Consider the following 10,893-nt stretch of genomic DNA (forward strand, 5'->3'; position numbering starts at 1 on the left):
CCCACTCGTAAGTTAAAAATACCTCATTTTTTCTAATTTTCCTTCTCCTTTCACCCCCCCCCCCTCACAGATGGTCGAATCGAGGAAAATAACTTCATCAAGTCAATTTGTGCAGGTCCCTGACACGCCTACCAATTTGCATCGTCCTAGCACATCCAGATGCACCAAACTCGCCAAAGCACTGGACCCCCCTCCCCTAACTCCCCCAAAGAGAGCGAATCCAGTTCAGTTACGTCAATCGCGTATCTACGATATTAGCTTATACTACCCGCCAAGTTTCATCCGATCTCTCCACTCTAAGCGTTTTCCAAGATTTCTGGTTCCCCCCTCCAAATCCCCCCCTATGTCATCAGATCTATTCGGGATTTAAAATAAGATCTCTGAGACATGATTTCCTCCTAAATATCAAATTTCGTTAAGATCTGGTCACCCGTTCTTAAGTTACAAATACCTCAATTTTTCTAATTTTTCCGAATTAACACCCTCCCCCCGCACTCTTCCAAAGAGAGCGGATCCGTCCCAATTATATCAACCACGTATCTAGAACTTGTGCTTATTCTTCCCATCCAGTTTCATCCCGATCTCTCGACTCCAAGTGTTTTCCAAGATTTCTGGTTTCCAAGCCTCCAGCCCTCTATGTCCCCGGATCCAATTCGAAATGAAAACAGAGCATCTATGACATAAGATCTTTCTATATATTAAGTTTCATTAAGATCCGATCGCCTACTCGTAAGATAAAGAAACCTCAATTTTCACCCTTTCCAAGATTTCCAGTTTCCCCCTCCAACTCCCCCCAATGTCATCGGATCTGGTCTTGATTTAAAATAAGAGCTTTGAAGCACAAGAACCTTCTAAATATCAAATTTCATTAAGACCTGATCAACCGTTTGAAGTTACAAATGCCTCATATTTTCTAATTTTTCTCAATTACCCTCCCCCCCAAATCCCCCAAAGGGAGCAGATCCAGCTCAATTATTTCAGTCCCGTATCTTGGACTTGTGCTTATTCTTCCCACCAAGTTTCATCCCAATCCCTCCACTCTAAGCCTTTTCCGAGATTTCTGGTCCTCCCCCCTAACTCCCCCCAATGATACTGGATCCGGTCGCGATTTAAAATGAGAGATCTGAGTTACGAAGTCCTTCTAAACATGGCATTTCATTAAGATCCGATCACTCATTCGTAAGTTAAAAATATCTCCTTTTTTCTAATTTTTCAGAATTAACCCTCCCCAGACCTCCCCCAAACAGAACAGATCCGTTCTGGTTATGTCAATCACGTATCTAAGACTTGTGCTTAGTTTTTCCACCAAGTTTCATCCCGATCCCTCCACTCTAAGCGTTTTCCAAGATTTTAGGTTTCCCCCTCCAACTCCCCCCCATTGTCACCGGATTCGGATCGGGATTCAAAATAAGAGTTCTGAGACAGATGTCCTTCTAAATATCAAATTTTATTAAGATCCGATCACCCGTTCGTAAGTTAAAAACACCTCATTTTTTCTAATTTTTCTTAATCATTCATACCACCACCGCCCCTCCGCCAGATGGTTGAATCAGGGAAACGACTATTTCTAATTTAATCTGGTCTGGTCCTTAATACGCCTGCCAAATTTCATCGTCCTAGCTTATCTGGAAGTGCCTAAACTAGCAAAACCGGGACAGACAGACAGACCGACAGAATTTGCGATCGCTATCTGTCACTTGGTTAAGTACCATAAAAAGTCACAAATAAAAATAATAAAGGGTAACAGGAATGCTTTGCTAATCAAAGAGAATTTGGCAAAAAAATACAGACTAGGAAGGTAAACAGCAAACAGAAACCAAACGTAACATGACAAGAAAAGAAAACATGCCTAAATTGGCAGAATTTGATACATTTTAATTGAAGGAACTTACAGAAAGACTGGAGGGATAAAGCTAGATGAAACTAGATAGAGATAGGAATATGCTAAAATTTGATAAGTATGTCATAAAGATAGAATGGTGAGAGTATAGCAAAATCATCACTTAAGAGATAATATGATGGAGGAAATATCACAATTGGATGCGGACAAAGCTGATTCGATGTTTCTCTAAGAGGACGTTCCCATATGGGAGGAGGAAAAACAGGGCGAAAATTAAATTACAGCTAAGGTAGATTAAGGGACGCTGGGCATTTAATCAAGAATGGATAGGTCTTGTCAGGGTATATTGAACTATACACTCGACATATTTTGTGACAAAGCCATTAAAATAATGTTTACTACACTTTCACAGATGCATCAATGACGACATTAAACATGGGAAAAAATCAAACACTTACGTATTACAACGGCGAGGAAGATTGTATCCTTCTAGGCCAGGTCTTATAGGTAGATTTGGGATAACATTCCTGCATGAACGACATTGTATTGTAATACTTGTGGCTTTAGCTCGTATTCCGGACGCAGCAATACAGATACCTGTCACTTTAGTAAGATGAGATACTTGATCAGACTGGAAGATAGATTTTTGTGAGAATAAACTAAATGCGTAAAATCACGCTGCCCATATATTATGAACAATTTATTAAATTTCAGTTAAGACCGAGAAGTGATTTAAGTCTATATTTTAATATCTCCTAGCATTTGGAGAAAAAAGGAAGTACTTAGGGAGAGTAAGAGTAATAGATAGTTCTTCTCGAGCCCCATGTTTGGAGATATGGAGAGGACCTGCTTCACTTCATGGCTCTTTGTCTTGAATTACAAGATTTGAGAAAAGAATTATTTTCTAGTAGTTTGGGGTCAAGTAAGTGGTTGATCTCAATAGTGGGATCAAAATATTATGGGACAATAAAAAAGATTGCAAAATATATGAAACTGGGAATGACCATAAGGAGATTCTTGAGGTGGGGGAGGGGGCTTGAAGTATTTTATTTTTCCTTTTTGTACCAATGGTCCCCGTTTATGCAAAGCATTTAGTATGTATCTATTAAGTGTGCAATATTTTGTGTTATTATGTGAGTTAGTTTTATAGTATTATGTGTTTTGTTCCGTTTGTTTTAATTTTGAAATGTTCGTCATAGTTATGTACAGTTCACTCTCGATAACTCGAACCTCGAAAACCCGAAATCCTCGATATCTCAAATTATTTTCAATCCCCTTGAAAAAGATGTACAAATCGAAGAAAAAACATGAATAAATCGAAATAATTTTGCGTTGTATGTCGAAGTGACCCTGAAAATCACCCCTATAACTCGAAATTCAGTATATAAGACTTCATTTTCTTTTCACTTTACCTCGACAAGTCAAAGTTTAACTCTGTATCTCGAAGTTTCTCCAGTGGATCTCTGTTAGTCAAAACCCCGGTATGTAGGTAGCAGCGTTTAAACTTTGATAGGCAAGAACTTGGTTGAACATATTTTTGCATCAGATTCTGTTAATGTTCAGGTGTCTATTTCCAAGCAAACTGATCATGTTTTTGAAATTTGAAAGTAAAGTCTTGATATGTCAAGTCAATAATATACTAATAAAGTTATTTTTAATCTTGTAGTAGCTGTAGGGAGTGAGCGATTTTGTACCTCTGTACACTCATTACTCTAAAACTCATTACCTTAATAAGTCGGATTTTATGTAAAATGACCTCTATAACTCAAACTATGCATAAGTCAAACTATACGTAACTCAAAGAAAAATCGTGGACCCGTAAGTTTCGAGTTAGCGAGAGTCAGCTGTACCATGTTTTGTTATGTGTGTTATTAGCATGTGCCATTATTTTGTGCGACTTTTTTCCCATGGACCAAAGAGGCATTTGCTGCAATAAATATCAGTGGTCTATCACTCAATCTACCGGCTCTCCTTTAAACGAGTGCTATTCATGTTTTTTGGCTGTCTTGTTTTCTTTCTTTTTTCATATGCAGCGCGAAAGCGCTACCTAAGTAAAGAGCGATGTAGGCACAAAGTATTATTTGATTTTTTTTAGGGGTGGTGGTGTTTTTAGACCGAGGCACTTCGTTTCGAAGGAGTTGTCGTAGAAACTTTCAATAGGGCTCATTTGATTGAAAATTAGAGAGGCTAGTGCCCTTTTTAATGGTCGAAAGTGATTGAAGGGCAACTAACAACATTCCCATGCCAACCATTTCCCCAAAAACATCCAATTAAAATTTTGAGATAACCAATTTGTTCAACGTAATTGATAATTGAAACGTCAGTGAATTATGTCTTTGAGGATAACAACCCCCCAGAGCCCTCAAGGCGAGGATTCCAAGTTATGCCCTGGGGGCATATAAGGTTTATATAGAAAGAGTGATCGTACAAACTTCGAAGGGGGCTCATTGGATTGCTAATCAGAAGTTTTAGTGCACTTTCCAGATTCAGAGTGATGGCAGGATGTATACCCTCCCCCCTTCCATACCTCGTATTTTCCCGAAATGCATCTGATAAAAATTTTGAGAGGGCTATTTGTTGTCGCAGAAACTCCAAAAAAGGCTCATTTGATTGAAAATTGAAAGGGCGAGTGCCTTTTTTAATAGTCGAAAGTGATTGGAGGGCAACTAAACCCTTCCCACACCCACCATTTCCCAAACACATCCAATCAAAATTTTGAGATAGCCATTTTGTTCAGCGTAGTTGAAAGATCTGAAAATTATGTCTTGAGGATGACAACCCCCAGAGCCCTCAGTGCAACGGTTATAAGTTATACCCCGAGGGAATATAAAGTTTTTATGTAAAGAACAGTCTTACGAATTCCAGAGGAGGCTCATTTGACTGAAAATCAACTGTTCTAGTTTCCTTTTTAAGAGTCAAAATGATCGGGGGAAGGCTACATACAGGTCAAGCTTTAAGGGTAAGTTGTGGAGTATTTTGAACTAGCCAGAAGGCGTTATATGTATACTGCCACCACAGTCTTAAGGGATATTAGGCATGTTTACCCCCCACATTTATACAATTGACCCATTATGCTTTAAAACTAAATGTTACTTTAAAATAAATCAAAAGCCATTTTGATTATGGTTGCCAATAAGACAACTCAGCAATATATCGAGAACGAATGAGGGTAATAAGTTGAAACTTTTGGGATACTACTATTACTACTTCTGCTCTTTCAATTTAAAGAAATAAAAACAGTGTAAGTGTATCCAGGGTGTCAAAGAGCAGAGACAGAATCTTTTGGGAGTGATATTCAATTTTATTTTACTGGTCAACTTCAGAAGCTATAAAATTAAATTAAAAAAGCATTTGCTAGAAATTACGTTTTTTTTTAGGTCAACTTCAGAAGCTATAAAATTAAATTAAAAAATGTGTTTGCTACAAATTACGTTTCCTTAGGTCAACTTCAGAAGCTGTAAAATTAAATTAAAAAATGTGTTTGCTATAAATTGCGTTTGTTTCGATTATTTTCAGGTCAACTTCAGAAGCTATAAAATTAAATTAAAAAATGCGTTTGCTACAAATTGCGTTTGTTTTGTTTTTTCAGGTCAACTTCAAAAGCTATATTAATTAAATTTAAAAATGTGTTTGCTATAAATTGCATTTGTTTGTTGTTTTTTTTTGTTTTTTTTTTTCAGGGCAACTCCAGAAGCTATAAAATTAAATTAAAAAATGCAAATTGTGTTTTGTGTTTGTTTTGTTTTTTTTTGTTGCTGTTGTTGTTGTTGTTTTGTTTTTTTCAGGACAACTTCAAAAGCTATAAAATTAAATTAAAAAATGCGTTTGCTATAAAATGTGTTTGCTATAAATTACGTTTTTTTTTCAGGTCAACTCCAGAAGCTATGAAATTAAATTAAAAAATACGTTTGCTACAAATTGCGTTTGTTTGTTTTTTTTTGTTTTTTTTTTCAGTTCAACTTCAGAAGCTATAAAATTAAATTAAAAAATGTGTTTGCTATAAAATGTGTTTGCTATAAATTGCGTTTTTTTTAGGTCAACTCCAGACGCTATAAAATTAAATTAAACAATACGTTTGCTAGAAAATGTGGTTGCTATAAATTGCGTTTTTTTTTCAAGTCAACTTCAGAAGCTATAAAATTAAATTAAAAAATGCGTTTGCTATAAAATGTGTTTACTATAAATTACGTTTTTTTTTCAGGTCAACTCCAAAGTGCGGTTGCTATAAATTGCGTTTGCTATACAATGCGAAGCTATAAAATTAAATAAAATACGTTTGAAATATTTTCACTTTTCTTACTTTCATAAATAAAAAAAAAATATTAAGGATTAAATATCATTATATGTCAATTAAACTGACAATCCACAGTCTTTTTTTTTTTTTTTTTTTTTTTTTTTTTTAGTAAGCACAAATTGTGTTCTGGTCTTGAGAATGCATGCTGGTTATCAGCCCTACTCATGTTAGTTTTTGCTTGTTTTGGGTTTGACTTGGCTATTTATTGTAAATTCTGTTCGTTTTGAGTTTCATTTATTTATTGATAGTGATTTGAGGTAGTTTTACGCTTGGAAGCTTTTTGAATTTATTTTTGCTCATTCTTGGCTTAATGGAGTTCTTTACTTGTCTTTGAAAAAATTGTTTTACGAAAAAAGTTTTTTTTTAAATTGATCTCTCCAAAAAGGCATTTTGCATTATATTTTTAGCTTAAATTCTTGTTCTCTAAATTTTTATCTTGATACATAATTTTTTTAATTTAATTTTTGTGAATCTAATATGACAATCTAATATGTTTTTAAATTTTCTTTTGATTATTTTTCTGCTTCTCGGAATTGTATCTTCGTTCCCATTGTTCCTTTATTTGTGTTAAGTTGGACTGTCATTGTTCGTTCATCTCTAAAAATGATCAGTTAAGAGCTCTTAGAATAAAGCCCTGATAAAAACACCCTTAAAACACAATTTCATTACCGAATGCACAAAAAGTGAATGATGGAACAAAACTTTGTTTTTTTCATTCTACTTCAAAAACCTAAACTATTTAAGGCTCAAAATGAACGCCAATGGCAGTTGTAACGTATCTTATAGCTACCCCCCCTCAGCCCTCCAAATTTTTTTAGCCAGTCGGTAAAAAAAATCAATCTGATAAAATAGAGGCGCAAAGAACCTTTAGTTCACTGGTTCTTTTTTTTATTATTAGATAAATGGGAAGATGGAAATAAATTAGTTTTCTTCTTTTTCTGAGAATGAGCTTCCATTTTCAGTCTTAAGAATTTTTTTCAGATGATGGGTAATTTTTTCTTTTGTTTCATTTTATTAAATGAAAAACAAAATTTTGTACATTTATTTTATTTTTTGGTAAATCCTGAAATCAGTCTTCGTCCACCACAGTTACAAAATACTTTAAATGCGATTTATAATTAACTCAGTACCTGTAAAGGAAGCTAACTATTCAACACTTATGTAATAAGTTGGCTAGTGATATCATGAAACTACATCTAGTTCCGTCGAAATAGTTATATTTATTCTTATTTTTAAATATGATTTTAAATACAGATATTTATCTGTACTCTTTTTATGTTTATGGGTCACCAGAAAAAAGGAAATTGAGCTTTTATGACAGACTTATCTATCAACAAGTGAAACGACATCATTTTATACAATCATAAAAAGGGCTTATGCCAGGTTTGCCTCTCACTCACTCCGACTATATGTCTTGGCTTTTTTTTACAATTAATCCATGGCTTGATGGCTGAAAAGATCAGCTGAAAGTGATAAAATTATTCCATTTTACTCTCATATATATTTAGGATTTTCTGAAGTTATGATAAAAACATTCAAATCAATGAGTTATTGAGCTCCGAAAGTCATTTTTGAAAACCCCTATACTTACTTTTTTTAATTTATTAGCACCCTGAGAAATAGGCTTGAAGGCACACGTATATATTTCGATGAAAAACTCCAAAGTAAAGCTATATCTTTGAAAACATATAGCTTTGACTTGCAGAAAACCGAAACACGGAATAACTTGGAACCGGAAAACGATCTTCCCTTCCCACACAAAAGGGTCAAATACATGTCCAACAAAAAAAAAAAACTTTTTGCTCCATTGCATGCAGGATGTATTTCCAACAGCACTGTATATTCTCGCAGTAATTCTTTTTTAACTCGGTGTAATTTTGGTCCGGTTTAAATTTCTATCTGTTAACTTTTCTTTTCTTCCATATAAAATCCGATTAATCTTTTATCATACCTAACCTGTATTATTAATTCTTTATCATATTCTTATAATTCTTATAATTTTCTATAATATTCTTATAATTCTTTATCAATTAATCTTTATCATACCTAACCTGAATAAAATATACCGACTAATATACTGACTAAATGAAAGTAGTGTGTGATTTATAGTAATTTTGTTTAATAAATTATTTGTGAACTTGAACTTGAAATCCCCAACAACATATATGGACTCCTTCCTTCTATTTTTTTTTTCCAAAACACATGAAAATAAGCAAAAATAAGAATATTCGAGACTAAAAATGGCTTTTAAGAGCCACAGCTCATTATTAAAAAATCCCATGCCTCTTTCCAAAACCTGTTAACCTGATAATATTATAGTTTTGTCTTTTTAAACCTATGGCCAAAGCTAAAATAGGCTGCTACAGGGCCATATTAGTCAAGTTAGAACCTCTTTGACAAGTTTCTGCACTGGATATACACTTGCCTTCGTTAAAATTCAACTTATGACGTGGGGATTTTCCCCTTGGGTTTGGTTATCTTTTCAATCGATTTCCAATGACCTTTGAGTCTTTTAAGGAAAAGAAAGGGGACACATGAGTGCTACCCATGCAAAAAGTAATTGTTGTTCAAGCCAGGGGATTGTATGTTTCCTGTATAAGGTTTCCGGTCATGGCGATCCCTGTAGTGTACTTTGTTTCTACACAATAACATTTTTAGGGGGTTCCAAGATATTATTCGAAATTCCCATCAATTGGTTTTTGAGACAAATTTATTATTCAGACGAATCAAGATAATATTTATCATTCCTGATTCATTTACAAATGGGGATTTTTTGTCACTAGCCAGTTTTTATTAGAACGCAGTTTTTAAATTTTTGGTTACTATGAGGCGTGATTTGTTTTTTACTAAGTTGCAGCAACCACTACAATCATGAGTGCAGGACCTAACAAAGATGTTCTTCAGTACACCGTCCTAAATGTTATACGTTAATTTATCTAAAGTAGGTAAAATGTCACTGAGTTTGTTTTATGACAAACAGACTTGGTTTCTTGGCAATTTACAGCAAAAGCAGACAAAGTCACGAGAAAAAGATGGTCAAATACAGACCTACTTACCGGACATTAGAATGAGACAAAATTAAACCATTTGTATAAAGGCAGCAACCAGCGACCTTTGGCAGTGCAACAGCCTATCCTACTAGCCTATTTTAATTTTTCTTAAAGTAAAAGAAAATGAGTTTCCGAGTCCAATTGTAGAGCACGCAGCAAAGTAAGCGACAAGTTTAAGGATCAATTTTAGTTACCTTAATGTCCCTAATAGGAACAGGATTCGCTTCTGATTTAATTATAACCTGAATGTCATCAACATTTTCTTCACCAATTGGACGTGGACGAGTAATATCATCAGCCACTTCTTTAGTTGCTTCTTCGAGCTATAAAAGAGAAAAACATACATATAAGACTTCATTTACATGACTAGAATAACATTTAATTATATATACCTTTGTTATTACTATCACTATTAATCATAGTAATAAAAACTGACCTTAACTCGGTGAAAAGAACAGTTTTTTAAAATCTTTAGCTAAACAACTTTAATTTCATTTTATTTTATACGGCAAACATTTTTGCACATTTATAAATACTGTTGATAAATACTGGCGATTCCAGTGAGGCGGATGCGTCGCAGAAGTGAAAAATATAGGTGGTCTAGTAACCCAGTTCTAGTGTCGGCCTGTGCTACGGCGACGCGGTGGTTGCGGCTCTGGAACGGGTGCGAGAAGCCAAAGACTGTGGTTGTAAATACGGTCCAGATTTATTCTAAGAGAATATTTAGGAATGCTGTGCAGGAACATGTAGTGACGGTCAGGTCGGTCACTGCCGAGAAGATTATAAATGACCCTACTTACCTTTGGAAGTCTCGTCCCCTTTCTGGGAAGTCTGTTTGTATAGCCCAACTGCAGTGTAGAAATTTATTTCGACAGTGAGATGGCTTCGTTGCTTGATTCTATTCAAAAACCTAAGTATATTGTGATAACATCGTCTGCTATTAAGGAGGCTGTGTTGAAGCTTAGAAAGAAGAGATTCTCGGCTGGCGCCAACAGTACTTGTGCTGAGCATTTTATCACCGCAAGTAACCTCCTCTATAGCCACCTTGCATTACTTTTCAAATAGTTTTTAGCATTTGTGTCGCTCCGGACAGTTCATGCATTGCAGTGATTAGCCCAATTCGGAAGAAGTATAAACCAAAATCATCATGTTCATCAAATAGGCCAGTGACTGTGCCAAGCGTTTTCGCAAAGATATTTGAGCTTCTGATAGTTGACAACTTAAATAAAAAGTGTATTATGCTACCATTCCAGTTCGGGTTCCTGTCGGGTTTAGGTTGCTTCCATGCTCTTAGAAGTTTCTGTAATATACCCAGAGATATATAAGCATCTGCAAGCACTCTGGTTCTCGGAGCATAGATGTTATGAACGCTTTTGGTTCCCTTATCCACTCGCAGGCCATATTGGAGTAACATAGCCGTGGTGTTAGTCTTGATGTAATTTTCCATTATATTATATGTATATCCATCTAAAAGTTCGTTTGAAGTTGGGATATGTGCTTTCGCATAGTGAGCTCCCTGTGTTCGTCAGAACAAAGCAAGGAGCTATCAAATCACCCATTATCTACAACAACGCGTCTCTTCCTGCGCAGATTGGCCTACCTATTCGTTGCATTTTAAAAAAGATGGATACATCGGTGCTTTGTTATGCGGACGATCTGTTAAATCCGTGCAGGTCAATAGCTAGTCTTCACCGGAGTTTTGATAGCCT

At 35.2% G+C, this 10,893-nt stretch overlaps 1 protein-coding gene across 1 annotated transcript in view; it reads right to left on the minus strand.

Moving 5' to 3' along the window:
* Window positions 1-9,623, minus strand: part of LOC136029078 (DNA replication licensing factor mcm5-A-like) — a 34,559-nt gene extending 24,936 nt beyond the window's left edge. The window contains exons 1-2 of the mRNA XM_065707127.1: window positions 9,379-9,623; window positions 2,299-2,471 (exon numbers count right to left, since the gene is read on the minus strand). The gene's annotated coding sequence lies outside the window, so the exon portion shown is untranslated. The remainder of the gene's footprint in view (window positions 1-2,298; window positions 2,472-9,378) is intronic.
* Window positions 9,624-10,893: the final 1,270 nt, after the last annotated feature.

This window comes from Artemia franciscana, chromosome 7, assembly GCF_032884065.1.
Source record: "Artemia franciscana chromosome 7, ASM3288406v1, whole genome shotgun sequence".
Lineage (NCBI taxonomy): Eukaryota > Metazoa > Arthropoda > Branchiopoda > Anostraca > Artemiidae > Artemia > Artemia franciscana.